This window comes from Euphorbia lathyris, chromosome 2 (assembly GCF_963576675.1).
Source record: "Euphorbia lathyris chromosome 2, ddEupLath1.1, whole genome shotgun sequence".
Classification (NCBI taxonomy): domain Eukaryota; kingdom Viridiplantae; phylum Streptophyta; class Magnoliopsida; order Malpighiales; family Euphorbiaceae; genus Euphorbia; species Euphorbia lathyris.
Window position 1 is genome coordinate 133,438,010 of NC_088911.1, and position 25,822 is coordinate 133,463,831.

The 25,822-nt window shown below is 35.6% G+C and overlaps 1 long non-coding RNA gene across 1 annotated transcript; it reads right to left on the reverse strand.

The window, feature by feature from the left end:
- Positions 1-621: 621 nt before the first annotated feature.
- On the reverse strand, positions 622-2,308 carry LOC136216906 (uncharacterized). The gene is made up of 3 exons (XR_010683405.1): positions 2,120-2,308; positions 1,872-1,929; positions 622-873 (listed from the first exon to the last, which is right to left on the reverse strand). It is a non-coding gene; the product is annotated as an uncharacterized lncRNA (long non-coding RNA).
- Positions 2,309-25,822: the final 23,514 nt, after the last annotated feature.

The following is a 25,822-nucleotide window of genomic DNA, read 5'->3' on the forward strand; positions in this document are numbered from 1 at the left end:
TTCGACAAAGTTAGAACCTTCTTGAAGCCAAGTTCCGATTCATGAAGAAGCATGTCAGCAAGGTCGTAGAAAATACTACCAATGAAGGATATCTTAATTTTCCCATTCAATTAATTCAAAAATCTTCATTGTCAGGAGAGAAAAACAAATCCTTATCTCTTGACAGGAACAAGAATTAGAATGCATCTCTATGCAATAAAGCTCACCAAAAGACAAGATAATAAATAATTCTCTCTTAAAAAGATACGATAATAACACTAATCACTTTGATTTATACTTTTTAACAAAGAGATGACACTAAAAAAAAATGAGTAGTCAAGAAAGAACAGCAAAGCTGTACAAAAAGTGTATGCAATAATGATCAGAAAACATATACATATCAAATGAAACAAAATTATACCCAAAATTGACATGACTAGAACAACATGACTACCTATATGATAACTCGTACCTTTAGAGATTATCCAGCTTTTCCGAGATAATGAATTCCTTGGCAGCACTAGCTATTACACATGGTTGAGTACCATGTGCTTGCAATTCCATATCAGAGACACCATCTAGTTTGCAGCCAAGTTGATTTGCAACTAAGGTTTGAAATTCAATTAGCAAACTTGACAAATAGAAAATGAAAAAACTATACATTTTATATTGATGGGAAATTGGGAATGAATTCTGAACAAGTTCAGTTTAACAGCTGCCTTGTATCCAATGAATATGCACAGTATACAACTCAGGAAATTAATAAACAAAACTAGTGGTGAGGCGTTGGGCTTCCTTAGCCAAGTACTCAATAGAACCCTCAGCGGCGAGACGTACGGCTTCCCTTCTCATTCTACAAAGTCCTTCACCAAATTTCCCTCATGCAAACTGAACCTGGAAAAGTACTCAATAGGATAAGTAGCTGACTTAATTCCCATATAAAAATGCAATAGAGTTAAAAGTGTTTAATTAAAAATAATGTCATTATAGACACCTACGCCCTACATTTAGAAGTATGCACTAATTCATGCATCCCAATTAAGTATTTGGGATTGAGTTGTTCTCATGCCAAGTACGACACATTAAACTGCAGTCAAGAAATTTACATTGGTTACGATACGGATATTCAATCAGAAACGTTAAAGGACATTTCCTGTAGATTATTATACACTTATTATGAGCTGTGTAAAGTTTTCATTCCTTTGAAAGTTCTTTGACCTGTTTCTAATTTTTAGTTTTCTGTTTCTGGGTGTTTTCACTCTTCAGTTTGGTTTTTATTCCTTGGTTCTCCTAATGCAGATTTGAAAATGTCATTTCTTATTTCCTTATCGTGTCTACTTTTATGGTTGTTGATGACTTTGAAAGACTGCTGATTTCCTTGCTGTTGAAATTTACAGTATTTATATTTATTTATTTTTTGAGAAATACAGTATTAATATTTTATAATAATGCAAGATCAGACAAACCAACATGGAGAATAACCTATCCACTGAATCAGAAATCCAACTTTAGTCTATTATATCTAATTTGCCAATAATATCTGTTCAGTTCTTCTCTACATGTTCAAAGGAATAATCTGCAAAAATCATCTAGAACTAAGGAGTGTTAATTCTCCTACGCTTATGTTATCAAACAAGACATTGATCAGAAATTTAAAATAGGCAATTTTGAAACGAAGCAAAATTTTATTAACTTCATATACAGAGGCTTAAGTGTGTGAAAATTAAAATTGGAGATTTAATCCTTTATAACTATTAATCCTTACCGGTTTAGTTAACGGTCAATAAGCATTGCCTCCATTAGGGTCTTCCTTTTAGTAAAAAAAAGAACAAAAAGAAACTAAGCAATGTAGAAATCAAAACTGATAAGAGAAAAGAAAAAAGTCAGATTACCTGAGATCAAGCCCATCAATCTCGGCGTCTAATCGGACTTCAATGAGTCTCTGTCAAGCTGGAAATGATAAGGTTAAGTGAGATTATAATTTATCTGCAACCAAAAGATTAATTACCCAGAAGCTCCTATCGATCTCAAAATCTTAGCTGATGGTTAGAGCTGCTAACCATGAATCTGAGATTGTAGACGGGTGAAACAGATGGCACTGAGAATAAATAGAAGAGAAACCAAGAGTATGAGGGTTTACCTGAGTGAAGAACGTACCGCAGGCAAAATGAGAGCGTCTGAGATAAGAAACACCACGAAGAACAGATCTGTCGAATCATGCGCTGACCACATCTTGCGGACATGCCAAGAATTATCCTAGAGAGATATGAAGAACGGACGAGAATTGGGTTTACATTTTCACTGACTCAAAGAAGAAGAAGAAGGGGGGGTGGGGGGGGGATATGGAGGCGGCTAAACTGGGAGGGATAGTTAAGAGTTTACATTTATACGGAGTTATTAGGGTTATTAAGTCATGAGTGGGCTTTGAGTGTGTTTTTCCAGCCCATAAATAATATCTATTTATATATGTTATTTATCTTTTTGATTTTGATTTTATTTTAAATAAATATGAACTGGATATATAAATAATAATATAAATTTAAATAAATTTTATTACATGTTGTTTTATGTATTTTAATTAAATTTATCATATAATATGAAATATACAAGTTGGTAGAAAGTTAGACGGCTAAAATAAATACTTGTAAGAATTTTTGAAAATTGATTGAATTTATATATATTTATATTATAAATAAGGTAATTTTGATAAATAAAAAGTTATTAAACACTTTGAGAATAAAAGTTAAATTCAAATAGAGATATTATTTTCATAAATCTACTTATACTAGAATAAAATTAAACATTCAAGTTAGAATAATATGATTTTTTTAAATGATAAAATATATAAAAAATACATATTGATGGAATTCCGTCAATAATTTTGTCAATATGCTTGACGGAATATATTTCGGTCAAAATAAAACGTCAGGAAAACTAGCAAGAATGTTCCCGCCATAACATACTGACAGATTAATAGTTCCGTCAGCCGTCCCGTCAAAAATACTGACGGAAATAGCTCCGTCAAAAATTTCGGTCAGGAATCAGATATTTTCTAGTAATGTCTATGTTCCTTCAGGTAATTGCATTAGTGAAAGATCAATTAGGAGTTGTTTAACTTAATTAGGAGCAGAATAACTTGCTTAGGAGTGGAATAACTTAGTTAGTATTAGAATAACTTAGCTAGGAGTGATTAAATTAAACAAAATCAATTCAAACCCCACACGGCCTAGATAACACCCGAGACCGAGTAGCTCGATACTTATCCCTTAGTGAGCCTTGCACCGCGAGGTGCATCATCGTTCCAACGACGACTCGAGTAAAAAGCATGTAAACTAACGGGATTTTGAAACGTGCCTAAATCATTCCAACGGCGATTAGGGCATGAACCATGTAAATAAATGGTTTTTTTAGAGAGTTTAACTCAGACATAATGTATAGCGTAAGTGAATATTACGATGTAATTTTCGCTTTTATTCCTTTTCTCTTCCCCTTCTCACATACGATAATTAATGGGTGATTCTTTAAACAAAGTGGGTTTCATTGATATGCTCAAAACGGTTTTCAAAAACGATAAAGAAAAGGTTTCAAATAAATTTAGAACTTAAAGAAATATATGATTTGACCGTTAGCGCCTAGTGTTGGGGTTTATGTCCTATAGACAATTGTTTTAGTATATAAATATTAATGAATAAATTGTTTATTTAATCATTTGTTTAATTAGATATATAGCATTAATATGTAACTATATATAAAGGCACAAATCTTTCGCAAAGGAAGTAATCCTAAATTTATTCAAGTAGTTATAAAGTGTTAATACAAGCATGAAGTGAGACTATACTTTTTAATAAACTGATAGACTTAAAGTAAACCCAAGTCAAGTAATATGTTATAGGGATTGGCATGTTGCTGTTGAGACTTGCATGTAACAGTGTTTTCTGTTATAGGGATTGGCATATTGACTGAAATCCTTGCAAGGTGATACAGTTAAGAGTAGAAATAAACATTTCACTTAACTTATCTTTCAGAGTGAATTCAACCTGTACGAGTAAAACCGGACTCTTCGTTATATGTAACCTTGACACGTTCCATGGTTATAAGGAATTGACCGACAGGATATAGTTAATGAAGGATCGTATTATACTGTACCTAATACAGAAAAGTTAACGTCAGTTATCAACCTGACTTCTTAATTGCTTTGGGAGAATATCATAGGTTCTGCTAGGAACAGCTCGCGACGGTATTCCGTTATATATATGTTGGAATTAATCGTGGTGAATAATTTCAAAGGATATATACGGCTGGTGGCAATAAAGGACCTAATGGGTCGCATATGGGACTTGGAATTGGAGGACGAAAGTGTAAATTAGTGAGACACAATATATGGGCCGAAATTCATTAATTAAATAGGGACATTAATTTGATTTAATAATTATAATTATATTATGATTATAAATTAAATTAAAGTATTATTGGATTATATTAATTAGAAGTTTTTATGTGATTGAAACTCTAATTAATTATCCCTAACAATAATTAAATTATTAATTTGATTAATAATATTATCTAGATATAATTAGTTATTATTTAGATAATAATAAATTATTTATTTAATTATCTAATTAGGAATCCTATTCCCAATAAGATTCCAATTATTTAATTACCTAACACAACTGAGATTAGGGTTTAGAGAAGTCTATAAATAGACTCCCTAACCCCATACATTCGACCAACACAATAATAAAGGAGGAGGAACCGTTCCATCTTCGTCTCGGCTAATCTACTTTATTTCTTACTCCCTCTTTGATCTCGTATCAATTTTTGTTAGAGGCAATCATTGTGATTGCTATTATTAAGGTTGATTACTCATTAGTTATTCTTTTCTGTTTTGTTTGTTTTGTTGTGCTCAGGAAAGAAGAAAAGACAAACAAAAGGAGAAATTCGTTTTTGCTCCTCCTACATCAGGTCAGTTCACGTTTTCGCGGATTCCCGAAGATTGAACCGTCGGATCGTCATGATTTTTGGACAGGAGCTTCTAGACAAATTCTTCCTTGTTTTCACCGTTGGGATTTTCATTCGGAAGTCTGGAAGGTCTGTTCAGGTAGGGGCCATATTTGTTGACAGATTCTATAATTTCTTTTGAAGTTGTGGGCACTTCGTTTGCAACGGTAGATAAATCGTCATAAAGTTATTTCGTTCTATCCCTCTTTATATGAAATAACAATTAACAGATCTTAGAAAAGGAAAATAGATAAAATTTTATTATTCCGCTGCGCCTAGGCTTGTCTATTTTCCTTCACCTATAGGTGTTAAGTAGGAGGCCAGTGGTTCAAGACCGGGCGACGTCGAGGTGCCTAGTAGCCATTCTCCGGAAAGGAGCTAGCCTTCTCGGCTCGTACCCATTTTCCCAAACCCACACCGGTCTCCCGTAAGGAATTGGTGTTCATTTCCCATTCGTGGGTGGCTACTCTTCCATACTCTGAGCTCTGGTCCTGCTGAGTAGCTTGATTCCCAGATTGGTTGCTTTCGGCGCTAATCACATCGTTGTCGTCAACGGTGTCATCCCCTCGGGTTCACCAGGTGAGGCTTGACACCTACACTTGTCTTTCTGAACCGGTTGTTTTGGCTCCCTGACAATGTTACGACTACAATGCGCAGTCGTATGGACAATAGAATAACAAGTTGCACTTAGCGGTGGGAGATGCTCGTATTCCAAATAAACCCACTACTTGTGACTATCAGTATCCAGCCTCAGTTTTGATTGAATATCCCGAGAGAGATCCACATCTATCAGAACCCTAGCATAAGGCCCGAACTCCCTATTGACAGTGTTATTATCGAATCGAATAGGAACACCAACCACATGGGCAATACTAGCAATAATCCGACAATCCCAAAATTTCCAAGGAAAATTATAAAACATACCCATACCTGAGCAGATGTAGATTTGTGTGAGTCAGGATTGAAGCTCGGAGTCTAGGGCGTGAACCTCATGATACCAGGTTTAAGCGGAATAGCACCAAGTCCCCAAATGGTTGTAGCGCATCTGCATCAGGCATTATTATTTGATAAAATACCTACCCAAAGAGATTAAATTCTAGTCCATGGATTGTTTTCATACCTGATTTAAACATTGTTTGAGCTCTGAGTGCTTCCATGGCCTATCTCCTTTATTTAGCGAAATATGCCCAATAACAGAATGCTAAAAGAATTTAACCCTCTCCTTATAAATAGACCGATGTATTTTGATTGCTTTGAATCCGCCCTCCTCAGAAATAATAGACTACGATGGAGTCGTAATGGCGGTTGGAGCAATCGACTTTCTCAACACAACAGCAAACGAAGGCTGCGCAACATTAGCTGTTGAAGATGAATTGGGAATTACTTTAGAAGCTCGTCGCTTGAATGATTGAAATAATCACGACCAAATTAGCTATAGTACAGGATGCATCGGTGGCCATGGTGGAGATAGAGGAAGCCATGGCAGTGATGGAGCAGCAAGGCGGCGGCTAGGTCATCTTTTCTTATTCATCTCCTACTGTGTTATTAATATAGTTACAAAAACAAAGAAAAAATGTATGAAAGTGTTTCGATTTATCGATAAAGGTCTGTTATGACAGTTAAATAGTAGTCAAACCATTCTTTTCAAATTTTCGATAGTGCATGGCTAAAATTGATCTTGCTTGAAAGCATTAGGATTAAATTTGCATCATTTTATTCATTAAGGTTAAATCTGTATTTCACTTGAAACGTTGGGGTTAAATTTGACCTGTATCCCTATATATTTGATGTTGACAAACGTATTCTTCTAATGTTTTGAATATATTTCTTCTTTAAAAATATTTCTATTTCTATGACATTATTTTGGAAAGGACAAGATGTGCCTCATTTAATAAATTATTATTTCTGTATTTTATTTAATTATTTAGATTATTTTTATTTATTTTGGATTGTATTTTTTATTGGACAAATTTCAAATATAACTTTGTGCTTTCACGGAATTACAAATGGATGTCAACTGTGCGGCTCCGAACCATATCATGAAAGCCTGTAGACTCACTGAGCCGGTTCTGAACGAGCTTGATAAGATTAACCAGCGTTTCCTTTGGGGAGAGTCTGGAGACGGGAAAAAGATTCACCTGGTCCCTTGGAAGGAGGTCTGCCAGCCGAAAAGCAGGGGGGGATCTTGGCATCAGGCAAGCTAAGGACAACAATAAAGTCCTTTTAATGAAGATTCTCTGGAGAATGTGGCAATGCCCATCCTCTCTTTGGGTTCATCTTCTCTGTGGCAAGTATCGGAAAGACAAAATTTTTTGTGGCCCTAAGGAGAGAGTTGTCAGTTGTTCCTTCCTCTGGAAAGGGCTTAGCGCTGTGTTTGCTGAGTTCTGCACGGGGGTTGGCCTGGAGGTGGGTAATGGTACGTCCATCAGTTTCTGGTATGACACTTGGATTGGTGACAAACCGCTTATAGAAGTGTGTAGCTCCCCCCCGCCTAGTAACATCCGTCACTGGAAAGTTGCCGATGTGGTGGACTCAGAGGGAGATTGGATCTGGTCTAAGTTTGACATCTTCTTTAGCCTGGAGACCCTTCTTAGAATTAGAGGAGTTAAGATTAGTAATCAAGAGGAAGACAAGGACAGGCATTGCTGGGCCCTGACAAACAATGACGCTTATTCTTGTAAGTCAGCCTATGAAGCTTTTACCCCTAACAGGGCTGATCCTCTCTCGGATATTTAGAAATCCATTTGGGCCCTTAAAATCCCTTACCGTATTAGGAGTTTCCTGTGGTTGGGAGTCAAGAACAGGTTGCTCACTAACTCGGATAGGCACAGACGGCACTTGGCGGATTCAGGAGCCTGTAGTAGATGCAGAGGCCACGTTGAAACTTTGTGCTATGCTCTGAGGGATTTCCCTAAAAGTAAAGAGGGTTGGAAGAAGATTCTCCCTCACCACACTCTCCCTTCCTTCATGGCTCATTCTGAGTTTGACTGGTTCTCTGATGGTGCTAGTGGGAATTTAATGGCTAACATGGAGCACAGTGACATTTTCTTTGCTATCATCTGTCACCAAATTTGGAAGTGGAGGAATGAGGAGATCTTTGCTAATAAAACTGTCCTTATTCCTGACTTACTTGATTTGTTCTCGAAAAAACTCTCTATTATTACTGAGAGCTTCAAAGGGGATCCCCTTGTCAGATCTACCCAGAAAAGAGAGGTCCACCTTATTGGTTGGAGCAAGCCAAGAGAAGGGGTAGTGAAGCTGAATACGGATGGTTCATGCCTTAGCAATGGAAAAATTGCTGCTGGAGGAGTTCTTCGTGATGCGGGTGGTGCCTGGCTGGCTAGGTTTACCCACAACCTGGGGATGGGTTCATCCTTTTCGGCGGAGCTTTGGGGTATTCTCTCGGGTATCAAGCTTGCCTTTAGCCTGGGTGTTAAGAGGTTATCTGTGGAATCTGATAACTTGGAGGCGATCAACAGGATTTCAGATAACCAGACTATTTGTCTTAACAGCCAAAATCTTATCAAAGCTATTTTAAGGTTTCGCCCTTCCTTTGAGTTCTTAAAGTTCAGCCACATCTACAGGGAACAGAACCGGGTTGCGGATCGCTTGGCGGCAGCTAGGCATGAGGGGATGTTAGGTGTTTCGACCCTTTCTGTTCCTCCCATCTTTCTTTCGTCTCTTCTTTTAGAGGATAGAATTGGGGTCAGCCTGCCTAGGCTGATCCCGGATTAGTTTTCTTTGTTTGTCTGTTTTCCTTTCCTGTTTCTACCAAAAAAAAAGGATGTTTGTGATTTTTTTACACTATCAGTTTTGACCGTTGATAACCTCAAATTAAAATATTCTAATAATTAAATTTGTTTAATACCACTCTTACCATGGAGCTATGTCTTGGATTTTCTAAAATCATAATTTTCTGATCTTTCACTCTCTAATTTGCACTTTTTCTCTCCTAAAAACACTTAAATGATTTCAAAGTAAAAAGTTGAAGAATTAAAGGTGTATAAAATATCATCAATTCTTAAAATTTTATGTTTTGAGTTCATCAACAATCAAAACTGAGAACTTATAAAAAAAACAATCAAAACTGAGAATATGAACCTATAAGTTCATAGTTTTTGCTAATAACGATGACTTCAATCCTCTTTTTGCAAAAATAAAAATAAAAAAACCACAGACACTAATTTACAAATGGGTGAAATCACATCAATTATATTTGGAATTTGCCTTTTTTATTTTTATAATTTATTTATTACATAATTTAAAATATGTGCATATTAAACAATTTACATAATATAAACAGTTAATCACAATTTTATCAAACATTAATAATTACTCAACTAATAATAAACAACTAATAACAATAAATGCTGAACTACTATTATTAAATGCTGAACTATTAATGCCATTATATTTTAAATTTATTATCTTCAAATTGTTAATTTGATATCTCAGGATTTATAATAAGGAATAATATTGTGAGGAGTACATTTTGTATTAATATTGTAAATATTTTCTTAGGTAGCTACATATAAATTTTTTCTTTTTTTAATGATCAGAGCTAATCCCAACGGCTTTTGAATTTTGCAACATGCCAGGAAAGCAAGTTTGTACATTGAAATTAATTCCTAACTTCTAATTACCAAACTAAGAAATGGGTAATTGGGCATTTTAATTTTTTTTTTTAAATAAATAAATTTGACTATTTCTACGTAGTATTACGAATAATGCTAATTTCAATTTTATCATGTGTAGTTTGAGAGCGGGCGTACCAGAGAAATTAATTCTCAATTAATGTGGGTTAAGTTTATAGACTTTGCACTCCAAAACTTGAAATCTAATCGAAACGATTGCGAAAGGCGCACGAATTGAAAAAATCTCCCTTGGAATCTTAGTATCGTTATAGAAACTGATGAAGTGGAGCGAGCCTTGAACTATTTTGAGAAAGCTGATCCGGTGACAAAGCTGAGATTTTGAAGTTAAAACGGGGTTGTTGGAATTTAGCGATTTCGGATCCTAATTTGATTAGATTCGGCCCATTGAATCAAACCCATTGGTCTATAGACCTATGGTGGACGTGTTTTTTAGCCATCGGAGGTCGTTTAGGGCCTCAAAATGGCAGTTTTGTGTTTTTGTCGTACTTTCAATTATTTCCGTGTTTTGTTCCTTTTAGGTTTCGAATTAGGTTTTATTTGTCGGCCTATATAAAGGCTCCACGCCCCCCTTATGTAATCAGTTTTTTAATTAATAAAATTTCAAAGTTTATTCTCTCTTTTTCCAATTTTCGTTAGTCGTGCGTGATTCAACGACCGTTGACGGTTTTATTCATTGTTCGTGCGCGAACAATCGTTTAGGACGAAAGTCTGTTTATTTCCGCTGCATCAGAAACTTTGCTAGAAATAATCTTATTTAAGCTATTGCGAATGAATAAGGAAATGAGAGTGCAAAATTGAAATAAAATTTGGTGAAAAAATGGTTATTTTATTGATAATGAACGAGTCTGAATACAGATATTTGATGATAAATAAATGCAATTGAAATTGACCTATATCAATAAAACTAAATAATTGCAAGAATAAAATGTAAACAAATCAATAACATGCGTTGGTCTTACATTGAAATATTCACAATAAAGGAAATGAAATTAAAAATTCAAACGACAAACTCGGAGCCACAGTTGGCTATATTTCAATTAGACGTTGAATTGACGTCGGCTTCGGATCCTCAAGCACTACGAGCGGTCGGCACAGAGCAATGCTAGTTTCGTCCTCGGGTTTCTGATTCAAGTGTTATTGATTGAAAATGGAACGAGTAATTAAATTTAGATAGATTTGGCTAGAACTTTGGATGAATCGTATGAGAGCTTTCGAAAACCGAGTCGAGTAAACCGAAAGGGTAACATGAAATCCGGAAAGTTAAGAATGATTTCATGTAAAAATCAGGGATATAAACGAATTGGAAAATCTCAGAAATGTAAAAACAAAACAGGAGGGCAGATTATGTAAGAGTTGGGAAGAATGTGTAAAATAATTTCGGGTGTAAAGAATAGTTTGTAAAAGAAATTTTCGAATACGGAATGAGGCGAAACGAAAGAATAAAATCAAGTTCAGAGTGTTAGGAACCACTAGGTGTAAAAACTGAGGACAAAAATGGGATGTAGGAGGCCTGAAACATAAAAACAAAACTGTGGGGAAGATTGTAGAAAAGCTCGGTAAATTGTATAAAAGGATATGGGGTACGAAGAATAGCTTGTAAAACGAGTTTTTAGACATGATATGTGGAGAAACGAATGTCTAAAATCAAGTTCAGAGTGTTAGGAACAAGTTTGTATAAAAATGAAAGACAAAAATGGGATGTAAGAGGTCTGAAATGTAAAAACGAAATTATAGGGCAGATTGTAGAAAAGCTTGGAAGATTGTGTTGTTAGTGAACTTTAAGTTATGAAAATGTAACTTTTGGACACGACATTGACAATTGAAGTAAGGAATTTAAAAACAGGTCATTAAATGACTGAATTGAGGCTAAAAAGACATTTTTGGAATGAAATTAGAGTTGGAAATTAAGAAAAAGAAAGCTATGACATAGAGTAGGTGTTTTTGTTTAGTTTATTTGGGTTGATTGGTTGGGGTTTGAAAGGAAAGCTTACGGTCTTATTTATAGTATTTTGAAATGGTTTGTTGGTTGTAGATATTGCCCACTTCCCTAATTTTTCTTTATATTTTATCTACTAGAAATCATCTCACTTCTCCCAATTTTGCTCCCACTACTTGTCACTTTATCCCACAACTCCTAACTTTATTCCCACTACTTGCCACTTCATCCCACAACTCATAAATTCATGGGTTAGTGGATGTAGGTAGTGGATGACCTTTTTGTACATATGTAATTATGGCGTCAGACTTTAGTGGTTAGTCGATGTCCCAAATCCCCAAACCTTGCTTAAGTGTTGTTGATTTTTTATTCAACATGGCGTGTGGACTAAGCCACACGTTGTGTGGCTTTTGTTATGCGTCCATTACTTGTCATTTTAATGTCTCACACCACGTGTGAGTTCACATGTTGTATGAATTAGATCTTTTATAGGCAGATATCTTTCTTCACCTTCAAACTGTTTGTGGCAGCTTGACACGTCATGCACGCATTTCCGATGTCTCATTGACGAGTTCTTATATTAAGCACCGGGTCTTCCATATCACTCGGAGGACCCCCAATTCACATCTGGACACGTGTATTGTGACCCCACGTAACAATTAAAATAGTGGGGCCTCTTATAATATACGTGAGTCCATATTACACGTGTCAAAATAGGTATGAAAGGTCCTTCATTTGACATGAAGAACCGAGTGCTTCTAATAATTTGCCATCATTGACACATGCAGCTGACATGGCGTGTGAACTAAATCACACTGTATGATTTAATATTTTTTAAACTTTATTTTAAGTTTACTCTATACTTTTAATTACATAAAAAATAAAAGAAAAATTTATTTTTTGGACTGACACTATTCATTTTAATTAGTTAAAATAATAAGACTTCAAATTCTCCCCCCAAAATCGTGATGTCTTCCTCATCAATATATTACCGAACTTTTGAAATTATATTTCTCTGTGCTTAATATATTATTTCTGGTTTAATTTTATGTTTTATGTACAAGAAATTTATTTATTTATTCCCTTTTACTTTTCCATTTTATTCTTCTTTAATGTTTCACATCATTTCTAGCTCTAATACAATCAAACTCTAAATTCTACCTCCAAAATCATGATGTCTTGCTCATCAATATATATATTACCTAGCTTCTGAAATTATATTTCTTTATGTTTAATCTATTATTTCTGGTTTCATTTTACGTTTAGCATATGGTATGAATTTTTTTTTTTTTGGTAAACAAAAGAAAGAAAACAACAAAGTACAACTTAACCTGGGATCAGCCTAGGAAAGCTGACCCCGACCCTATCTTCAAGAAGAAGAGAAGAAAGAAAAGATGGAGGACTAGAAAGAGTGGTAACTCCCAGCATCCCCTCATGTCCAGCAGTAGCCAGGCGATCATCAATTCGGTTTTGCTCTGCATATAATTTTGATTCGAAGTAAATCTTCCGTTTTTTTAAACTTAATTTTGTGATTTTCATTTTGGATTGAGAGTTCTCCTACTATTATTTTATTGAGTTCTATTAAATTTCGAATATTATTTATCATTAATATGTAAACTGTCATCACGTTAATCAAGAAATCAATTTTCAATAAATTTTTTGACATATTTATTAAATAGATTGTCATTCGAGAGTTACATTGTTAATGAGAATAATAAATATGCCGTTATCGTAATATGAGTAAGATGACAGTGAATAAATATGCTTATTTCATGTGATTCTATTTCAAATGACAGAAGGCAACCATCATCAGAAGCATCATCAGACGACATTGAGCCACGTGACAGTTTTATTTTCTTTGAGACGACGATAAATAATCGTCGTCTGAATGGATTATCGGCGTAGTGATGGTTATTGGGGAAAACATATTTAGCATGTATTGCAAAATATTGCAATTTTAAGCTAAATGTTTAACATATAGTGGATTCAGAACCGACCTTGGGCATATGATAAGAGTGCGGCCGTCTAGGGCCAAAAAGGGTCCAATTTTTTTTACTATAAATGTAGTTATAATACTCATTCAGATCTAAAATGAGACCAAATAATATGATATTTTAAGCTTTAATGGACCCAAATTTTTATTTTAAGCTTTTATGTATAATTGTTTTAATTAATATCCCCTTATTTCTTATTTCGACTGGGGCGCATAAAATATCAGGACCAGCAATGGGTGCAATTTCAAACCTCATTAATGAAAAAAAACGATTTTTTTCATGTGTAATTTCATGTTCTGACTACCGTTCAACTTCTTGTATTCTTGTAAATATTATGTTATGATAAAAACTCATCTTTTGTTAGTGAGATTTGAAATTTGCATTGTCGGATAAATATTTGGCTTAAGATTGTAATGTTTTGTACGTAAATACTAAATCCGTTCTTCTCAAATAACCATAGAGCTAAATTTGTAACTTATCCCGATTATTGTTGAGAGATAAGTTGTAGATTAGAATATGAGGCCCACTTTGTGCTATTATTGTTCAGAGATAGTGAGTGAAAAAAAAGTATGATATTATTGTCGACTTTTGATTTAATTTTATTAAACTGTATTCTTACTTTATTATATATAATTACACATATGAGATAATAATAATTTATATGGGTAGTTTTAAAACTTGAGATCTGAATAGCTAGTATATTATAATTGAAATAAGTTTATATTTTATCTAAAAAAAATTGGACTGGAGAAAAATTCTAAATTATAACTTTTGCCACATTTTTTCTTTTTTTGGACAACATTTTGCTTAATCCTAAAATTTTATTTTAATTCTTTAAGATTTCATTGGAAGTTCATATTAAATTTAGTAACAGAATTACTTATATTTGTCTGTAATTTTCTATGATAAATATAATTTAAGCTTATAATAATTCAAATGCCAAAAAATTAATATTAATTAACACAATTTTTATTTTGATACTGCTTGAATATGTAATTAAGGTTCAACGCCAATTCCTAATTAATTAGGGAAAAACTTTAAGATATATTTGATAAACCAAGTCAGAATATTATAATTAAGATATCAAACTATTTTCTTATAAATAACCACTAAATCTGGGTTGCATTATATATATATATATATATATATATATATATATATATATATATATATACACACGTTTATTAATTTATTTTTACATAAATATGAGAAATTCTACTATGTAGTCGTAGATTAAATTCATATGAACCCAACAAATTGCACGTCAGTATTATGCCTAATAAGTCGCCTTAGTTCTCAGCAGGTTTATAGTTAGAAGACATCATTGTGGGTGAAAACGATCCAGAGGGAGATGCTCCTGGGGCATATGCACCGGCGGAACCTATTGGCTCAAATGCACCACCAGAGGGACTACTAGCACCAGGTGCATCGGAATATTCATTCTTTTGTTTCTTTTCCTTTTTAGACTTGCCCTTCTCTTTCTTCTCTTTTTTCTCTTTCTTCTCTTCCTCTTTCTTCTCTTTTTTCTCTTTCTTCTCTTCCTTCTTCTCTTCTTTCTTCTCTTTCTTTTCTTTCTTTTCTTTCTTTTCGTCCGAATCTTTCTCTTTTTTCTGTTTCTGTACTTGCTCTGAACCCTTTAAAATTTCCTTTTTCTTTTCCTCTTCGTCATCCGAATCTTCTTCCTTGTCTGACCCTCCATTTTCTTTAGAGGTTCCAGATACCATGACGCTGGGAGCGCTAGACCCGGCAGGGCTAGGGGAAGTGGCGGTGGACTTGGCCGGAGAATCGGCTTCTTCGGATTTCTTATGAGCCTCAGAAGAAATAAGCATTGCTAAGCAAGCCAAAAGAATGGCAAAAGCCACATGTTTATTCTTAAGACCAAAGACTCCCATTTTTTTATGTTATGTTTATTTTTTTCACTCTGATGAATTTTATGTTCATATGCCTCTCTTTTTATACATAGATTTAGTGGTACAGGATTAATTGCTATTTATAGATGGATGCTTAATTTGGATGTTAATGTTTTTGGTTTGTTAATTAATTATTTTTTTTTTGTTGGAAAAAGAAAAGGAAAAACAAATAAACAACCCAACAAAAATTAACTCGGGATTAGCCTAGGAAAGGTAACCCCCACAACGTCATCAGAAAGCAAAGGTAACATGAAATTAAGAGGAGAAGAGAAAATAGAAACGTCCAAGGCCCTCTCATGCCCCTCAGCAGCAAGCCGATCAGCCACCTGATTCTACTCCCGGTAAACGTGAGAAAAGTTGATAGAATCAAAAGAGGAGCAACTCCTTCTAATAGCTTTAACTAAATTCTGACTCCCTAAACACAAAGTCCTTTTATCAGAAATCATCCTGACAGTTTCGAGATTGTTTGACTCCACAAGCAGCCTCCTAATTGCTAAATCTTCTGTCATCCTAAGGCCAGACAAAATACCCCAGAGCTCAACAATAAAAGAGGATTGCAAAACCCAGATTCTGAGCAAAGCCAGACACCTAGGCACGCCTTGCATCTCTCAAAACACCGCCGACAGTAATTTTTCCGGTCCATCCGTGTTCAACTTGACCATCCCTTCATCTGGTCTATCCTACCCAATAAGATGAACAGTCGACATCTGGTTAGAACCAGCTATACTATCAATTTGTTTTTAGTTTGAATATTTCCTATCAGATTTTTAAGTATTTTTTAATTGATTAATTTGGCAAATATGAGATTCCTTGTTAATTTCATATCTTCATTGTTAAATTATGAGTTTATATTTGAATTGATTAACTTAAATCACATAAAAATTAATTATTCTTAAACATTAACAGAGTAATTTGTCATATATTTTTAATTACTCTAAATTTAACAAAAAAAATTCATAATTAAATTTAACAATTCTAAAATCATATTAATAATGAACTATTGGAATATTAATAAATCAAAATATTAGTTAATGTTGGAAATATATTCGGGCCAAATATATTATATATGGCCGTTAGTAATGTGGATCAAGTTATTATGTTAAGTTCTACGTATAATCTGTCCCCACACGGTGTGGATAGTTTTAAAAATTAAGATCTCAATAGCTAGTATATTATAATTGAAAGGCTTAATGCTTCTCCATGTTAGGGATTATAGTCAGTTAATCAACTGTGGCGCAACAGAATTGCGGTTCAAAATTTATTTCTAATCCCTTTAGTTTGATCTTTGTCCGTTAACCATTAATTGAATAAAACCTTTTAGATCCGCTTAGGATAAAAACTTACCCGGATTGTCTCTTCTAGAGACGGCTGAAGAATCCACAAGGTAGTAAGATCTCCGTAGTCAGGTGCACGAACAGCTATTGAGCCAGAACCGGTGCTAGCCGAAGAACGAAGAAGAACGGGAGAGATAATGTAATTAGCCAAGAAAAAAACACTTTTCCCACTTGAATTAGTGTTTGGCGAATTCACTTTCTCTGTGAATGTATGGTGGTCGAATGATGTGTAGTTAGATTAGGTTTAGAATGTTTTAATTTATATATATACAGTGTATTCCTAAACCTAATTGGTTTAGGGTTAATTGGTTAATTACAAAACTAATCCAATCCTAATCTAATTACATAAATAAATACCAATAATATTTATTCTATGCAATTAATTATGATTAGATTAAATTTAATTACCCCAATTAAATGAATAACACTAATTAATAAATTGACGTATTAATCTAATTAATTATTCACTGAATGCAACTTCATTAATTTACAAATTAATTAATTACATCCCGCAAACTAATTAATGAATTAAATACTCAACACTTAAGACCATTAATCAATTACCTTGATACAAAGTATCAATTAATTAATTAATTAACCACCAATTAATTACCTTGACATTTTACTGTCAATCAATTAATTAATTCTATCTCTCCAATATACCGTTCTATAAGTTCTAACTCAGATGTTCGATGTGCACGATCCTATGGGACTGTCCTTAGCTAGCAGTGGGCTTATGGCTCACAAACAGTAAGTGGGTTCTAGCAAACCATTACTGCCCCCTAACTAAGACAGAGTTTCAGCAGTCTAAAGATGCAGAGACCCTGTAGTTATCTCTTAACGTCTTTTACCATTTGATATCGATATTATAAACTAGAGGCATGGCGGCTGTCATCCTCTCTGATGTTTATGATATTTCTTGATCTAAAGTAGATTGATGAAACAAATAAGTAAACTACTTATCAGGGTGTGGCCACACACTTATCAATCTCACTTATCAAGTGGCCTGTGATATCGTCTCACTGTTATGTGAGTGGTAATTCCATCACTTCACTATCAATACTAATGTGTTCACCTGTTCACCCAATCATACCCGTATTTGGCATCCTGTTACAGACCTGTTAGGCGTATGTCAAAGTGAACCAGATCCCACATTGATATTATAATGAAATCTGGTCTGAAGACAGTTAGAGACCTACTTAAGAAAACTAATGACACAACCACCATGTAGTTTTCTCGGGCGGATCGATCCAGTCACATGTATACAACATGTACCCATATTCACAACTGACTTATCAAGTGCTATGGCTAGTATCAATTACTACCATACAGTCGTCGAATATACAAGTCCGTGGTCCTAATCATTCCCATGATAGAATGGACTTGGGATATGGTTTTATGATTATCAATCAATGGATTCTCTATTCATATTATAGCACAAGATATAAATGAACTAGATTAATGCCTTTATTAATAAAACACAAATAGTGTATCTATGCAAGAATAATCAAAAAGCATAATACAATATACATGAACCAATGCCTAAGAACTAGGGCACACCAACAGTCTCCCACTTGGACTAGTTCCAAGCAGGCATTGCCCTAATCCCTATAGATCTAGTATGACCATCATGTAGGCACTGTGCAAGTGCCTTGGTAAATGGATCTGCGACATTGTTCTCGGTGTCAACTCTCTGTAATGTAATGTCACCTCTCGCCTGGATCTCCCGGATGAGGTGAAACTTTTTAAGTACATGTTTGGATCTCTTGTGTGATCGGGGCTCGAGTGCTTGTGCTATGGCACCGTTGTTATCACAGAAAACATCAACTGCACTTAGGATAGTAGGAACTACACCAAAGTCTGTTATGAACTTCTTGATCCAAACTGCTTCCTTTGCAGCATCGCATGCAGCTATGTACTCAGCTTTCGTTGTAGAATCGGCAATGGTAGGCTGCTTTGAGGATCTCCAACTAATGGTATCGCCATTCAGGAGAAATATATACCCAGTATATGACTGGTTATCATCCTTAAAACCTCGTTCAGTGCAACCTAATATTGCCATTCCTCCTACCCATCAAATACTAAGAAAAACATCCTTGGTACGGTTAAGGTACTTCAGGATTGCTTTGACTATCTTCTAGTGTTCCTTATCGGGATCTGACTGGCACCGACTAGTCATGTTTGGTGCAACACGCAACATTTGGCCTTGTACATAACATAGAGTACATGATGGATTCTTGTCTATGTACGATGCCTGACTCAAGCCTAGAAGTCGGTTGGATCTAACCTTGTAGATCTTAATCGGCTTCTCCTAAGTCTTTCATTGTGAAGCATTTACTCAACCACTGCTTGATCTTGCAGTGTTAATATATTGCCTCCAATGAGTAGTATGTCATCGATATACAATATTAGGAAAGTGGATATGCTCCCACTGAATTTCATATACACACAGGGTTCATCAAAATTCTGTATGAATGTACTTGAAACACCACCTGTGTAACTGGTTTAGCCTCCTCAATGTTTTGAGGATCTATATCGATTCCCAAAGCATCCTCAACATAAGCTGCAGGAGTTTGTGAGCCTTGAATCTCAACGAGATCAATATCACTCCCACTATCTACTTTGGAAAGGAATTCCTTTTCCAAAAAGATTGCAAACCTAGCCACGAATGTTTTATTCTCAGCTGGGTTGTAGAAGTAATAACCCTTAGTTTCCCTAGGGTAACCCACGAACTGGCATTTAACAGATCTGGACTCTAGTTTGCCACTTATCAATTTTTTGACATGTGCATCAAAGCACCAAATCTTCATGAAGGAAACATTGGGCTTTCAGCCCGTCCATAATTCATATGATGTTCCTTCAACTGCCTTACTTAGTGTATTGTTAATTATATGAGTAGCAGTTTCCAAAGCAAATCCCCAAAAGGAGATAGGGAGAGAAGCTTGACTCATCATTGAGCGGACCATGTCGAGCAGGGTCCTATTCCTCCTTTCTGACACTCCATTCCATTAGGGTGTACCAGAAAGAGTGAGTTGGAATACAATCTCACACTCTCTCAAGAATGAGACAAACTCTTGGCTCAAGTATTCGCCCCCTCTATCAGACCGGAGCGTCTTGGCTCAAGTATTCGCCCCCTCTATCAGACCGGAGCGCTTTTGCTTTCTTGCCAAGTTGATTTTCTACTTCATTTTTAAAATCTTTGAATCTCAAAAGAGTTTCAGATTTATGTTTCATCAGATACACATACCCATACCGGCTATAGTCATCTGTGAAGGTAACAAAGTACAGAAAATCAGATCTAGCACTTGTGCTCATTGGACCGCATACATCTAAGTGTATCAGCTCCAACAGCTCCGTGGCCCTTACACCAGTCTTGGTGAAAGGCGCCTTTATCATTTTCCCTCTTAAACAAGATTCACACGTGTCATAAGACTGCATGTCGAATGACCCTAGCGCTCCACTAGAGTAAAGCCTAGTTATGCGTTTCTCATTTATGTGGCCAAGACGTCAGTGCCAGATATATGTAGGATTTAGTTCATTAGTCTTAATCCTTTTAGCGTTTATGTTATAGATTGATTCACTATGTTTTAGATCAAGGATATACAAACCATTTTCTAGAAATGCGGTTCCATAAACAATATTGCCACGATGTATAGAAATCATACCACGTCCAATATTAAAATTAAAACCATAAATATCCAACATAGAAACTGAAATAATATTCATGCGCATTGCAGGTACAAGATAGCAATTTCTAATTTCTAAAACTAATCCACTAGGTATCTCTAAGAATAATCTTCGATCTTTAAGGCCTCTACATGAGCACCATTGTCGACTCGAAGATCCACTTCACCAGATCCCAGCAATCTCCTATTTCTTTGTCCCTACACATTTGAACAAATGTGAGTACCACATCTAGTGTTTACAACCCAAGATGTAGAAATAGCCAGATTAAATTCAACAACATAAATACCTGAACCAGAAGCTTCGTCCTTCTATTTCTCCCTTAGCTTTGGACACGCATTTTTCTAGTGTCCCTTCTCATTACACTCATGGCAGATATAATCTGCTGAGGCCAACCTACCTTTAGAAGCTGCCGCCTTCCTAGCCTTGGGCTTGGCCTTTTGGGCCTTCACTTTGGACTTGGACTTGGCCTTTCCCTTAGGCACGTTCCCTTTGTTAACCAGCAACACTTCTGGATTCCTCTTACAGGATTGCTCAGCAAGTTTCAACATGCCATGCAATTCTACTACAGACTTATCAATGCCATACATGTGGTAGTGCATGATAAACTGATTGTAGGATGCCGGAAGTGATCCAAGAATGATGTCGACTGCTAGTTGTGCAGGCACTGGCGAGCCAAGCCTTGACAATGTGTCAATAAAACCCTTCAACTTTAGCACGTGTGTGCTAACAGAAGTCCCGGCTTGCATTGTAGTGCTGCATAGCGCCTTTGTTTGTTAAGTATATTTCCTGACGAACTTGATCTTGGAACATCCTTTTGAGTTGATCCATGATCTCAAAGGCGTGCTGCTCCATGAACTGTTTCTGAAGATCAGGAACCATGGTACCCAGCATAATGCATGACACATCTCTGTCATCCTTAACATGTCGGTCGTACTCCGCCATTTGATCATCGGTTACGCCCCGACCTACAGGACGAGCTGCTGGTAAGGCAGCATTCAGCACATATTCCTTCGACTCGTGTCTAAGAACTATTTGCAAGTTCCTGGACCAATCAAGGAAATTAGTCCCTGAAAGCTTTTCCTTTTCCAGGAGTGGTCTGAGTGAGTTGTTGCTTGTTGCAGCCATTTAATTTTTCTTTTTCGTGTAATTTTGATGTGGAGTTTAATCTACGTGGAAAGATTACATTAGAGTTAGAATAAAGGGCTTAAGCCAAAGATCAAATTAATAATCCATTTTAATTCGTTATTGGTGATATTTATTTGGCTGTCTTGACCAAGTTCCACAATCCATCAACAATTGACCGAGCTAGGGCTCCGCCGTCGACCATTGACGATTTGGTGGGATAAACTATCCAATCCTCCGCAAGGACTCTTGGTTTGATGGGCTTTGTGACACTTAGCCTATCTGTGCTTAGGGCCCGCTCTGAGCTAATGCTACCCACGTTGAGTCCAACCACCAACGTGTTAGCCATACTGACGTATCCTAACCCTCGACGGCCCACTAATTACTACAGCATACCTGCTAGGGCACGTCATACAGTGTAGCACTACATGGGAGGAAGAGGTGTGAATCTGGAAAGCACTTTTAAACGACTCAATATTTCATTATTCGGATTAATTAAGTGATACGGCTTTAACATATAATTATCGCGGGTGATGATCTGGTGATCAATGCTACTTATATTTCATGTTATACTAAGCAATTGTATAATCAAAATAAACATAGAGACTCTATGGGCCTTTATAATACATCCTAGTGAAACTAGATAAACTATCTAATCTTCACGGGATTGCTTCAAGTCTTCTTGGGCTCCCATCATGGGCTTGGACTATCTGGGCTTCTTCACGATCAATTACAATTTTATAAATAGAACCTATTCTAAAATTACATTAATAAAAGAATGGCACGCAGGCCATATTCCCCAAAATAGATTAAATTACAAACCGACTTTAATTTAGGGCCCATAGAACTCTATAACACGTTGCTGCACGTTAAGACATACAAATATAATGCATGATCATGGCATTCCAAAATCATCTAATAAAGTTAAGCCGAGTTACTTAGGGTGAAATCGCCAATTTTACCATATGTGACTAAGGCCCATAAAGGCCCAAACGGTTAACATCCATTTATATGCAAAATTATAATTTTGCTCCCAATTTCACAAATTAACCAAATTCAATTTTACACAAATTATCAATTCGATTAAAATTAAATATGCATGCCAATCAAAAACGTTTTAATACCTATTAATTTTCATTCAAAACACGTTTAATAAATTAAACGGTATTAGGGCCCTGCTTTTATTAAAATTACCCGAGAAAAATTTAAAGATTAAAATCAGTCCCGTCAAATCCAAAATTAAACAAATTCTGAATTTTTTAACGGACTCGGGACAGCGACGGGGCTGCTGTCCGCATACAGCAGCCCCGTGGCTGCTGTCTAACGGACAGCATTAGTGCTGCTGCCCGCCCAACAACAGCCGCGGGGCTGCTGTTCGCGGACAGCAGTCCCACGACTGCTATTCCGTGTTCGAAACTATTTTTTTTATCACTGTTTAATGAACAATTGCTGCTGTAATTCTTTATTTAATTTTCAATTATTTCAAAAATAATTTCAGAACCAAATAATACAAAATACAGACCAAAATAATAAATAGAAAACTTCCTAAAATAATTTCTACACGAGGAATTAATAGGGATTATAGTCAGTTAATCAACTATGGCGCAGCGGAATTGCGGTTCAAAATTTATTTCTAATCCCTTTAGTTTGATCTTTGTCCGTTAACCATTAATTGAATAAAACCTTTTGGATCCGCTTAAGGATAAAAACTTACCCGGATTGTCTCTTCTAGAGACGGCTGAAGAATCCACAAGGTAGTAAGATCTCCGTAGTCAGGTGCACGAACAGCTATTGAGCCAGAACCGGTGCTAGTCGAAGAACGAAGAAGAACGGGAGAGATAATGTAATTAGCCAAGAAAAAAAACACTTTTCCCACTTGAATTAGTGTCTGGCGAATTCACTTTCTCTGTGAATGTATGGTGGCCGAATGATGTGTAGTTAGATTAGGTTTAGAGTGTTTTAATTTATATATATATATATATAGTGTATTCCTAAATCTAATTGGTTTAGGGTTAATTAGTTAATTACAAAACTAATCCAATCCTAATCTAATTACATAAATAAATACCAATAATATTTATTCTATGCAATTAATTATGATTAGATTAAATTTAATTACCCCAATTAAATGAATAACACTATTAATAAATTGACGTATTAATCTAATTAATTATTCACTGAATGCAACTTCATTAATTTACAAATTAATTAATTACATCCCGCAAACTAATTAATGAATTAAATACTCAACACTTAAGACCATTAATCAATTACCTTGATACAAAGTATCAATTAATTAATTAATTAACCACCAATTAATTACCTTGACATTTTACTATCAATCAATTAATTAATTCTATCTCTCCAATATACCGTTCTATAAGTTCTAACTCAGATGTTCGATGTGCACGATCCTATGGGACTGTCCTTAGCTAGCAGTGGGCTTATGGCTCACAAACAGTAAGTGGGTTCTAGCAAACCATTACTGCCCCTAACTAAGACAGAGTTTCAGCAGTCTAAAGATGCAGAGACCATGTAGTTATCTCTTAACGTCTTTTACCATTTGATATCGATATTATAAACTAGAGGCATGGCGGCTGTCATCCTCTCTGATGTTTATGATATTTCTTGATCTAAAGTAGATTGATGAAACAAATAAGTAAACTACTTATCAGGGTGTGGCCACACACTTATCAATCTCACTTATCAAGTGGCCTGTGATATCGTCTCACTGTTATGTGAGTGGTAATTCCATCACTTCACTATCAATACTAATGTGTTCACCTGTTCACCCAATCATACCCGTATTTGGCATCCTGTTACAGACCTGTTAGGCGTATGTCAAAGTGAACCAGATCCCACATTGATATTATAATGAAATCTGGTCTGAAGACAGTTAGAGACCTACTTAAGAAAACTAATGACACAACCACCATGTAGTTTTCTCGGGCGGATCGATCCAGTCACATGTATACAACATGTACCCATATTCACAACTGACTTATCAAGTGCTATGGCTAGTATCAATTACTACCATACAGTCGTCGAATATACAAGTCCGTGGTCCTAATCATTCCCATGATAGAATGGACTTGGGATATGGTTTTACGATTATCAATCAATGGATTCTCTATTCATATTATAACACAAGATATAAATGAACTAGATTAATGCCTTTATTAATGTAACACAAATAGTGTATCTATGCAAGAATAATCAAAAAGCATAATACAATATACATGAACCAATGCCTAAGAACTAGGGCACACCAACACTCTAGCCTCCTTAACTTGTTCAAATTGGTCATTTTACCCCTCTAACTCATCGAATATCCTATTTACCTCCTTAACTCCATAAAAATGATATTTCTCACTCTCTTAAGTTGTCCAAATTTGTCATTTGACCCATTTTCAATTCATCGAATATCTTATTTACCCCCTGTTGGCCAAAAATAAATAAATTTTATTTTCATGTATATAGAAAGCTTATGTTTAATTTTAGGGTATAGTTTCCATTTTATCTAGAAAATAATAATGATAAAATAAAATTAGTAAACTCACCTCAAGTACGCGAGGCGTGCATTTCTACACGCGGAGCATATACTAGCCATCCGAAGACGTTCCACTTCAGAGGCTCCATTACGTGGGGCGTACTTGCCTTTACGCCACGCGTAAGACGCATCAAAAAGACGCATCAGGTTCAGAAGCTCCACTACGCGGGGCTTAACCAGACTTACGCGGGGCGTGTTCTTTCTCTCGGCAAGCTAGAGGTCAGTTCTCACCCGGAGCCCGTTTTCAGTCACCGACTTCTTCGAACGCATCCGGACACAACCACGAGCTCACCCCCACACCTAGGCCCAAGTCTTAAAATTCTCTCTAACCACAAGATATTGGGATGATGTGGCATGGTAGTTTGTGGAAGTTGAGGTAGTGGGATGATGTGGCATGGTGGTTAGTGGTAGTTGGAGGAAGTTGAGGAAATTGATGATGTGGCAAGGTAGTAGGCAAGGTTAGAGAGAAAAATAAGGGTGAGTTGATAAATAATTACCAAAATACCACTAAATAATCACCAAAATGCCACTCCAAAAAACTATAAATAGACCCTCCATTCTTCATAAAAAATCACTCATTCATGACACAAAACCCCCTCTCAAAGCTCCAATGCTTAGTCTCTAGTTCTTTTTTGTTCTTAGTTCTTCAAAGTTCTT